Source organism: Pan troglodytes, chromosome 6 (assembly GCF_028858775.2).
Source record: "Pan troglodytes isolate AG18354 chromosome 6, NHGRI_mPanTro3-v2.0_pri, whole genome shotgun sequence".
Taxonomy (NCBI): Eukaryota; Metazoa; Chordata; class Mammalia; order Primates; family Hominidae; genus Pan; species Pan troglodytes.
Window position 1 is genome coordinate 111,112,387 of NC_072404.2, and position 10,790 is coordinate 111,123,176.

Consider the following 10,790-nt stretch of genomic DNA (forward strand, 5'->3'; position numbering starts at 1 on the left):
TGGGACATTCACGATGGGGGCGTGGCTTCTTCCCTGACCCTAAGAGGCCATGTTGGAGGTTATGGGCAGGGGCAGGTGGGAGCCAAGACTGGCCTACATCAGAACAGCAGCCCCCTCCCCACTCCAACCCTCCACGCCTGCAGTTTCCACCACCCCCGAGGTTTCTGGAACACCTCTCTCCCAGACCGGCTTTATGGATTATATAAAAAAAGAATTTCATGAGGTTTTCAGTTAATTGAATTCCAGGGAGATTTATTTCCAATGTTATTAATAAATTCTAATGCCACCTATAACTTTCAATTGCCAGTTAATTAACTTGCAATGGGTGCATTCTAAAAGGCAAATTAAATACTTTTTCAGGCAGGGGCTGGCAAATTTAATGAGCTGATGTGTCCCAAGGGAGACGGCCGGGCTCACACATCCCATCAAATACTCCTCCCATCAGCAGATGAGAGTGTGATCTGGGTGAGTGACAACTGGACCTCCGCATCCTCATCTGTAAAAAGGGATCACAGAACCTGCCTCCAGGACCCTCAGATACCTGGAGTGGATGCTGTGTTTTATTCATACACAAATACAATGAAGGGGCCCTGGGGCGGTGAACTTTATGTGTCAACTTGACTGAGCCATGGGGTGCCCAGACAGTTGGTCAAACACGCCTGCCCTGCCCAGCCCAGGTCAATTCATCTGGTCAGTCTACAGGGGATTGGGGGCAGGCCAGCCTCTGCCTCCTTCTGAGTAGAGAACAAGGATGGCAGTAAGGACGGCAGGGAAGACAAGGAGCAGGGGATCCCAGGGAGGACCACCGGGCTCACTGGAGGGAAGAGAGTCCTCCCCTAGGAAGGGACACAGCTGAGGAGTCTGAGAGATTTAGTAGGAGTTGTCTGGGTGAAGGAGAAGGCAGGGCAAGTTGGGGAGGCACTAGCACGTGCAAAGGCCCAGTGGTGTGAGAAGGGGAAAAGCACTGGAAATTGTTGGAAATGCTCTAGGGTGGAGCCGGCAGGGGAAATATGATAATGTGGGCTTATTACAAGGGTACAGGGATCTCAGGGGACTCCAAGGACAGGAGCTGGAGTCAGAACAGGTCCCAAGAGAGTAGTACTGGATCTGAGTTAGTCCCAAGGCCTCAGTGTCAGCAGGAGATTACTGATTCCCATGGGCTCTGCCTGTTGCCTGTTTGTCCCTCTTCTTGTGGCAATGTGACATTTTGTCTTGGCCTCATAGCTTCAGCATGCTCATGACTTCTACTTCTTCTGATGTCTTGCCATGACCTCTCACTGGCTGTCCTTCAACAGCAGTCAGCTTTGCAGTGACACAATATTCAAACTGGGTGTCAAGCACCTTCATTGTCTCCCCAGTGACCCAGCACGCAGGCTCCCTAAAGGTAGAGTTCTCAGGCAGTACCTGGTGCTGTAACAAATATCCCATTGACCTGGGGGCGACATTTCTCACAGCTCTAAAGGATAGGAAGTCCAAGATCAAGGTGCCAGCAGATCTGGTTCCTAGTGAGGGCTCTCTTTCTGGTTTGCAGATGGCCACCTTCTTGCTGTGTCTTCACATGGTGGGGAGAGAGAGAGGAAGCAAGCTCTGTTGTGTCTCTTCTTATAAGGACATTAATACCATTATGAGGGCCCCACCCTCACGAACTCATATAAACTTAATCACCTTTCGATGGCCCCGCCTCCAAATATCATCACAATGGGGATTCAGGCTTTAACATACAAATTTTAGGGGCACATAAACAAGTGGTCTACAGCAGTAGAATGCCTTGTCCTTGTAGGCAGACAAGGACAGACGTTGGTCTGGTCTCCCCTAGGCCTAGACACAGATACTTGATAAGGAGGGAGGATTCTAGGGAACCAAGGTCAGAAGCCTCATAGAGCAGGAAGTATGGGTTTTGTGGCCTGTTGATGGCAGAAGCTTCTATCTTAGGCTTAGGGTCTCCAGCTAGGCTCTTGCTGGGAAAACAGTGCAGTCTTTGCTTTCTTTTATATCGGAGCTGCATTTTCAAATGTAACCATCCCACACCCACTCTCCAGCTATTCGAGGACTTTGATGACAGCCCTCCAGTTTCTCAGGATGTAACAGCGGCAAATCACTGTGCACTTTCTCACTTGCTGCCCATGATCCCCCATGCCCCAACCACCGGGCAGGCCCATATTGGGCATGAAAGGATCTTGGCCTTAATTTTTCTTTTGCCTCGTGGCTATAAAGGGAGCATTTTGTTTTTTTCAAAAGACAAAACCAAAAGGTGCATCTTAATTAGGGAACAGGTGCAGTGAGACCAGACTGAACTCTGCCAGGCAGCAGCCTTTCACTTTGCGCGCACAATGCTTTTAATGCAGCCCCGTTGCCATGGCGATTACCACGTCTCAGCTTACTGAGGTGGCGTTGCAAACCTGTAGGGAAGAAATGGATTATTCAATAAATGATGCCGGGACATTTGGTTAGCTATTTGGAAGGAAATAAAACTAGCTCTTTCCTTCACACCATACATTAATATAAATTCCAGAGGACCTAAAGAATTAAATGTAAGAAAGGGAAATCATTAAAAAGCAAACAAATGTTTGATCTTGGGGGTACATGAAAACATTTTAAACCTAAAAGCAGTAGAAAAAATAACAAAGATTAAGGTAGAATTTAATACAAAAAATTTAAATCTCCTTGTTTTAAAAATTATTTAGTTTATTTTATTGGGAAACTACAAACAAGAATAAAATGGTTGCAAGAAATATGACAAAAGATTAATACCTCTAATATGTAAAAAGTAATTACAAATCAATAAAAATGAACAGTCCAATAGAAAAATAGTGAATGAGAAATGCCCAAAAGATGAAATAAAAATATGTAATAAAATATTTTAAAATATTCAGCTTCATTGGTCATCAAAGAAATGCCCATTAAAACATCAATGAGATTTTCTCCTATAGCTTATCAAAGAACGTTTAAATATAATTATAGCATTCAATCTCATTGAGTGGAGTAAAATTGAGTATTCCTATTCATCTCACATGTGAAAATACAAGTTGGTATAAAATTTCTAGGAAAAAAATTAAGTTTATGCCACAAGAGATTTTAAAATGTTCACACTATTCAGCTGGTAATTTCACTCCGAAGATATCCTAAGGTGCTGTCCAGGATTGAAGCCAAAAATGTAGATATGATAATATTCATTATAAGTATTTAATAGAAGTTTATAATTTACTAAAACACATGGGCATGGTTAAATAAATTATGATACATAAATATGATGAAATATTGTGCAGCCATTAAAATAATATTTTGAATAATACTTAATGGCATGGAAATACGTCTATGACATAATGTTAAGCAGAAAATAGTATACCATTTGGGTTTCTTAGCTGACAGCAATAGAAACCCACTCTGGCTGTCTGGATAAAGCAGAAAAGGAATTCATTGGAAGAAAATTGTAGGGCTTGGAATCAACAGGAACACAGGAGAACTAAACTGAGAAAGAAAGAAAAATAGAGAAAGAAATAGAGGAAGAGAGAGAAAGCAAGGAAATATAGAGAAAAGAAAGAGAGAAAGAAGAATGAAGGAAAGAACCAAGGAAGGAAGGAAAGGAGCAAAAAGGCAAAACAGGGCAAACATCCATCAACAGCTATACTTACGGTACCAAAGTAGACATATGGTATGATCCCAAGTCAAGGCAAAATTGGCTATTCAGAAATACCAAATTCATCCCGGAATCTCAGTGCTTCAACCCTTGCAATGTTTCCTTCTTACTCACACAAAGTAAGTACTCACCAGGTTGGGCAGCCTGTCACCATCTTGTAGCCCAGCCATTGAAAGAACGTAGGCTCTGAGATTGTCACAACAGGGAAGACAGAGATGGAGGAGTCTCCATGCGAGTGATGCTGTCATTTCTGTTCACAGTCCATTGGTCAGCACTAGTCATATGGCCCCCAACCTCACTGCAATGGAGGCTGGGATAAAGAAGGCAGTGAGCCAGTTGAGGCTGCAATTTGAAACACATGGTACACTTAATTTAGGATAATTTGAGGAAGATTTAATTTCAAGGAGACTATTTTCAAAGGTGTGGGTGGGCTGCAGAAGAACCAGAAGGGAGAATGTGATGAGCTAGGGCTATTAACAGCCCAAAGGGACGAGGGTCAGATTGGATTTTCAAAATCTCAACTATATGCTGTTTATAAGCAGCACATTTTGAATAAAAGATCACTATAGAAGATTTGAAGCATACAGTTATCCAGCTTCACCCAATGGACAATATATAGAACACACGCCTACCAATTGCATAATATGTGCTCTTTTAAAGTGTACATGGAACATTTTCCAAAATAGACCATATGCCTAGCCATAAATAAATCTCAACAAATTTCAAATGCTTAAAATAATAAAATATGTTTTCTGACTACATTGAAATTAAACTGGAAACTAATAACAAAAAAAATAGAAAATATCCCAAACCCTTGGAAATAATCCACATTCTTTTAGATAATTCAATATGTCAAAGAAGAAATCACAACATAAATTATAAATTCATGGAAATAAAAATGTAACATATAAAATTTGTGGGATGCAGTTAGCACATCTCTTCTAAGAAAATTTACAACTTTAAATGAATATGTTAGAAAAGAAAAAAGGTAGAAAATGAATGATCTATGCTTTAATCTCAAGATGCTAAAGAAAAAACAGCATATTTAGAAAAAGGAGAAGGAAAACTAAAGGAAATAATAAAGATAATGGCAGAAATGAATAAAATCAAAAGCAAATGTATAGAGAAAATTTAAAAGCCACACATTGATTAAGATTAATAAAACTGATAAATACTTAGCAGGCTGGATCAAGAAAAAGAAATGAGAAAACATAAATTAGCCATGCCAGGAGACATCACTACAGATCCCCAAGACTTTCATGATACAGCAAAAGGATATTGTCAACAGCTTTATGCCAATAATTTAAAAATTTAGATAAAATGGCCGGGTGCAGCAGCTCACGCCTGTAATCCCAGCACTTTGGAAAGCCAAGGTGGGCGGATCACAAGGTCAGGAGATCGAGACCATCCTGGCTAACATGGTGAAACCCCGTCTCTACTAAAAATACAAAAAATTAGCCAGGCATGGTGGCGGGCCCCTGCAGTCCCAGCTACTCGGGAGGCTGAGGCAGGAGAATGGCATGAACCCAGGAGGCAGAGCTTGCAGTGAGCCGAGATCATGCCACTGCACTCCAGCCTGGGCGACAGAGTGATACTCTGTCTCAAAAAAAAAAAAAAAAAATTAGATGAAATGGATAAATTCATTGAAAAATACAATGTATTAAAATTATTATAAGAAAAAATAAAAAATTGATATACTTTTATATCTGCTAAAGAAATTGAATTCATAATTAGAAACATTCCCACAAAGAAAACTCCAGCCTCAGATTGCTTAAGTGATGAATTCTACCAAACATTCAAGGAAACTCATAGAGACAGACAGACAGATAGTAGATTAGTGGTTGCCAGCGGCTGGGAAGCATTTGCTTATTCTAGACATGTTATATCAATGGAATCATACAATATGTGGTCTTTTGTGTCTGGCTTCTTTCATTTAGCATATTTTAAAGATTCACCCATGTTAAAAACAAATAAATAAAATTTTACTCATTTTTATGGCTGCATAATATTCTACCATATAGATAAACCAGATTTTGTTTATCCATTCCTCAGTTGATTGACGTTTGGGCTCTTTCTACTTTTTGACTATTATGAATAATGCTACTATGTACATTTTTGTACACGTTTTTGTGTTGACACATGTTTGTTTTTGCTTTTCGTGGATAGGTATCTTAGAGTGGAATGGCAGGGCCATTTGGTAACTCTCTGTTTAGCTTTTTGAAACACTGCCAGACTATTTTCCAAAGTTGCTGCACCATTTTACAATTCCACCATCAATGTATGAGGACCACAACTTCTCTATATTCTCATCAACACTTGTTATTGCCTTTTTAAATTTTAGGCAAATTAGTGAACAGGAAGTGGTAGGTCACTGTTTTGGTTTGCATTTTCCTAATGACTAAGAATACTGAGCATCTTTTCATGACTTATTGGCCATTGTTTACCTTTGAAGAAATGTCTCTTAAAATCCTTTGCCCACAACAGACCTCTACCTCCCACCATATAAAAAAGTGAACTCAAAATAGATTATACACCTAAATGTGGGAGCTAAAACCATAAAACCCTTGGATGAAAACATTGATGTAAATCTTGGTGACCCTGGATTAGGCAGCTTGTGGATTGAAGTTCTAATTGGTATGTTTGCATTTTTACTGTTGAGTTGTAACAGTTCTTTGTATATTCTTGATAAAAAGTCCCTTATCAGGTATATGATTTGTAAACATTTTCTTCCATTCTCTCATTCTGAGGGTTGTCTTTTTACTCTTTGATAGTACCTTTAGAGCACAAAGGTTTTATTTTTGAGAAACTCCTATTTGTCTAATTTTTCTTTTCTTTCTTACATTTTGGGTGTCACATCAAATAAACCATTGCTTAATCCAAGGTCATAAAAATTTACACCTATGGTTTCTTCTAAAGGTTTTGTAGTTGAAGCTCTTACATGTAGGTCTATAATCTATTTTGAGATAGTTTTTACATGGTGGGAAGTAGGAGCCTGCTGTGGGTGGAATTGCGCCTCCATCAAAAGATATATTAGAGTTCCAGCTCCCAATACCTGTAAATATTACCTTGTTTGGAAATAGCGTCTTTGCAGATGTAAACAAGATAGGATTGGACCTATATCCAATGACTGGTGTCCTTATAAGAACACCATGTACAGGGATATAGAGATACACAAGAAGAATGCCATGTGACAATGGAGGCAGATATAAGAGTAAAGTGTCTGCAAACCAAGGATTGCAAAGTATATACAAGCCAGAAGCTAGGAAGAAGCAAGGAAGGATCCTCCCCAAGAACCTTCAGAGAGAGCATGGCCCTGTTATGACACCCTAATTTTGGACTTCTAGCATCCAGAACTGTGTGACAATAGATTTCTTTGCTCCTAAGCCACACGGTTTAGAGTAATTTGTTATGGCAGTGAGGAAACTAATAGGGGATCCAACTTCATTCTTTTGCAAGTGGATATAAAATTGTCTCAGTCTTTTGTTTGAAGAGACTATTCTTTCCCCATTGAATAGTCTTGACACCCTTGTTGAATATCAGCTGACCGTAAGTGTAAGTGTTTATAGCTGGACTCCAATTAGATTCTATTGATCTACATGTTTTGTTCTTATACCAGCATGACACTGTCTTGAGTATGGTACCTTAGCAGTTTTGAAATTAGGAAGTATACGTCTTCCAACTTTTGTTTTTCTTTGTCAAGATTGTTGTGGCTAGTCCCAGTTCCTTGTATTTCCATAAGAATCTTAGCATTAGTTTGTCAATTTCTACCAAAATAGCCAGCTGGAATTTTGATAGGGATTGATCAGTTTGGGGAGTATTGCTATCTTAACAATATTAACTCTTTCAATCCATGAACATGAGATGTCTTTCCATTTATGTATTTTATTTAATTACTTTCAGCAATGTTTTATAGGTTCCCACATAAAAGTCTTACACTACTTTTGTTAAACTTAATCCTAAGTATTTCCTTCTTTTTGATGCCACTGTAAATGGATTTGCTAAAACTTTTTCAGGTGGTCACAGTGGCTCACACCTGTGATCCCAGCAGTTTGGGAGGCCAGGATGGGAGGAACACTTGAGGCCAGGAGTTTCAGACCAGCCTCGGCAATATAGTGAGATCCATCTCCATAAAAAATTTAAAAATTAGCTAGGTGAGGTGGCAAATGCCGGTAGTCCTAGCTACTTGGGAGGATGAGGTTCGAGGTTTGCTTCAGCTCATGAGTTTGAGGCTGCAGTGGGCTATGATTGAACCACTGCACTCCAGCCTGGGCAACAGAGTGAGACCCTGTCTCCAAAAAAAAATAAACAAAATAAAATGAAATATTTTCAGATTGTTTATTGCTAGTCTATAGAAGTAAACTTGAATTTTGTATGCCAACCTTATATCCTGAAACTGCTGAACTTGTTTATTAGTTCTAATAGTGTGTGTGCATATTCTTTAAGATTTTGTGTATACAAGTTCTTGTCATCTGAGAATAGAAATAGTTTTATTTCTCTTTTTCCGATCTGGATGGCTTTATTTATTTTTCTTGCCTAATTACTCTGGCTAGAATCTCTAGTACAATGCTGAATAGAGATAGTGAGAGAGGACATCCTAGTTGTGTTCTTGATTTTAGGGTAGAAACATTCATACTTTCTCCATTAAATATGATGTTAGCTATGGGTTTTTTGTAGATGCCTTTTTTCAGGTTAAAGAGGTTCCCTTATATTCTTAGTTTATTGTTTTGTTTTGTTTTGTTTTTATCATGACAGTGTGTTAGATTTTATCAAATGCTTTTTCTGCAAATTTTGAGATGGTCCTGTGTATTTTGTCCTTTCTTCTGTTAATATGGTGTATTACTTTGATTGATTCCAGATGTTAAACCAATCTTGCATTCTTGGGATGAATCCCACCTGGTGGTGATATATAATCGTCTTATATGTTCTTGAATTTGGTTTTCCAGTATTTTATTGAGGATTTCCATCTATGTTCATAATGGATACTGGTTCATAAATTTCTTTTCTGGTGATGTCTTTGTCTAGTTTTATTATCAGGGTAATACTGGCATCATAGAATGAGTTGGAAAATGTTCTATTAGCTCATATTTTCTGGAGGTTTTGTGAAGAATTTGAGTTTATTATTTGTGTTAGTCCATTTTCACAGTGCTGTAAAGAACTACCTGAGACTGGGTAATTTATGAAGAGGTTTAATTGACTCTCAGTTCCACAGGCTTACCAGGAAGCATGACTAGGAGGAGGCCTCAGGAAACTTATAGTCATGATGGAAGGCAAAGGAGAAACAAGCACCTTCTTCATATGGTGGCAGGAGAGAGAGTGAGGGAAGCAGGAAGTGCCACACAATTTTTTTTTTTTTTCGAGACGGAGTCTCACTCTGCAACCTCCGCCTCCTGGGTTCAAGCGATTCTCCTGCCTCAGCCTACTGAGTAGCTGGGATTCCAGGCACATGCCACCATGCCCAGCTAATTTTTATATTTTTAGTAGCGACACGGTTTCACCATGTTGATCAGGCTGGTCTCAAACTCCTGACCTTGTGATCTGCCCGTCTCGGCCTCCCAAAGTGCTGGGATTACAGGTGTGAGCCACTGCACCTGGTTGAGAACTCACTCAATATCATGAGAACGGCAATGGGGAAATCTGCCCTCATGATCCAGTTACCTCCTATCAGGCCCCTCCTCCAATTCAACGTGAGATTTGGGTGGGGACACAAATCCAAACCATAACATTCTCTACATTTTTGGTAGAATTCACCAGTGAATCCACATGAGCCTGTGTTTCTATTCTCTATTTCATCTACTTCACTCCAACAGATACGGGAGCTAGAAAGAAATTATTTAGGAAGATAGTGAGGGTAAGAGAATCCTAGTGTAGCAGGACGAGCCACAGACAAAACCCCTCAGACACCGAGTTAAAGAAGGAAGGGGTTTATTCAGCCGGGGGCATTGGCAAGACTCCTGTCTCAAGAGCTGAGCTCCCTGAGTGAGCAATTCCTGTCCCTTTTAAGGGCTCACAACTCTAAGGGGGTCCACATGAGAGGGTTGTGATCGATTGAGCAAGCAGGGGGTACGTGACTAGGGGCTGCATGTACCAGTAATCAGAACGGAACAGAACAGGACAGGGATTTTTACAGTGATTTTCCATACAATGTCTGGAATCTATAGATAACATAACTGGTTAGGTCGGGGTCAATCTTTAACTATCAGGCCCAGAGCATGGTGCCAGGCTGTCTTCCTGTGGATTTCACTTCTGCCTTTCAGTTTTTACTTCTTTCTTTGGAGGCAGAAATTGGGCATCAGACAATTATGAGGGGTGGTCTCTTCCCTTACTAGGTAAGGTTTCCTTTTAATAAAAAGCAGCCCCCAAATCATTTCTTTTCTAACAAAAAGCAGCCTGAAAAATCAAGCTTCAAGCATAGATAAGCAAGCTGAAAGCGTGCATAGGTAAATGCCAACAGCTGTGCCAATAGAAAAGGGATACCTGGAAGCTAGGTATATTCAACATGGAGGTTCCTTCTTCCCTTTTCTTTGTTGCCACATGTGTAGTAAAAAAGCAGGCAACATGGCATTGGCCAAGTAGAGACCCCATCTGCATAATAAAAGATTAGGGTGGGATGGCCAGCTTCTTCGCACACTATGCAAATGGGACACCTGGTCTGACCAGTCTCTCATGTCCTATGTAAATCAGACACTGCCTCCTCAAGCTCGTCTATAAAACCCCATGCATTTCACCATGAAGCCCAAAGACCCTACTCGGGAGCCCCTCTCCCTCTGCAGAAGAGAGAGCTTTTCTCTGCCTTTCACTTATTAAACCTCTGCTCTTAAACTCATTCCTTGTGTGTGTTTGCGTATTCAGTTTCCTTGGTGTGAGGCAATGAACCTCGGGTATTTACCCCAGACAAACGATGCCCCTTCACAATCTTTATTATTTCCTTTCTTCAACTTGTTTTAGGTTTAGTTTAGACTTCTTTTTCAAGTTACAGGAAGTGGAAGTTTAAGTGACTGATTTAGATCCTTATTCTTTTTCATATAGGTGATTACAGCTATAAATTTTCCTCTAAGCACTGCTTTATGGCTGCATTCTACAAGTTTTGGTGGGTTGTTTCATTTTTATTTAAAGCATGCTCTAATTTCCTTGTGATATCTTCTTTGGTCCACTG

At 40.0% G+C, this 10,790-nt stretch overlaps 1 long non-coding RNA gene across 1 annotated transcript; it reads right to left on the reverse strand.

The window, feature by feature from the left end:
• Positions 1 to 224: 224 nt before the first annotated feature.
• LOC741659 (uncharacterized) lies at positions 225 to 4,228 on the reverse strand. Its single transcript, XR_129887.6, has 2 exons — positions 3,769 to 4,228; positions 225 to 2,399 (listed from the first exon to the last, which is right to left on the reverse strand). It is a non-coding gene; the product is annotated as an uncharacterized LOC741659 (long non-coding RNA).
• Between the last annotated feature and the right edge of the window lie 6,562 nt (positions 4,229 to 10,790).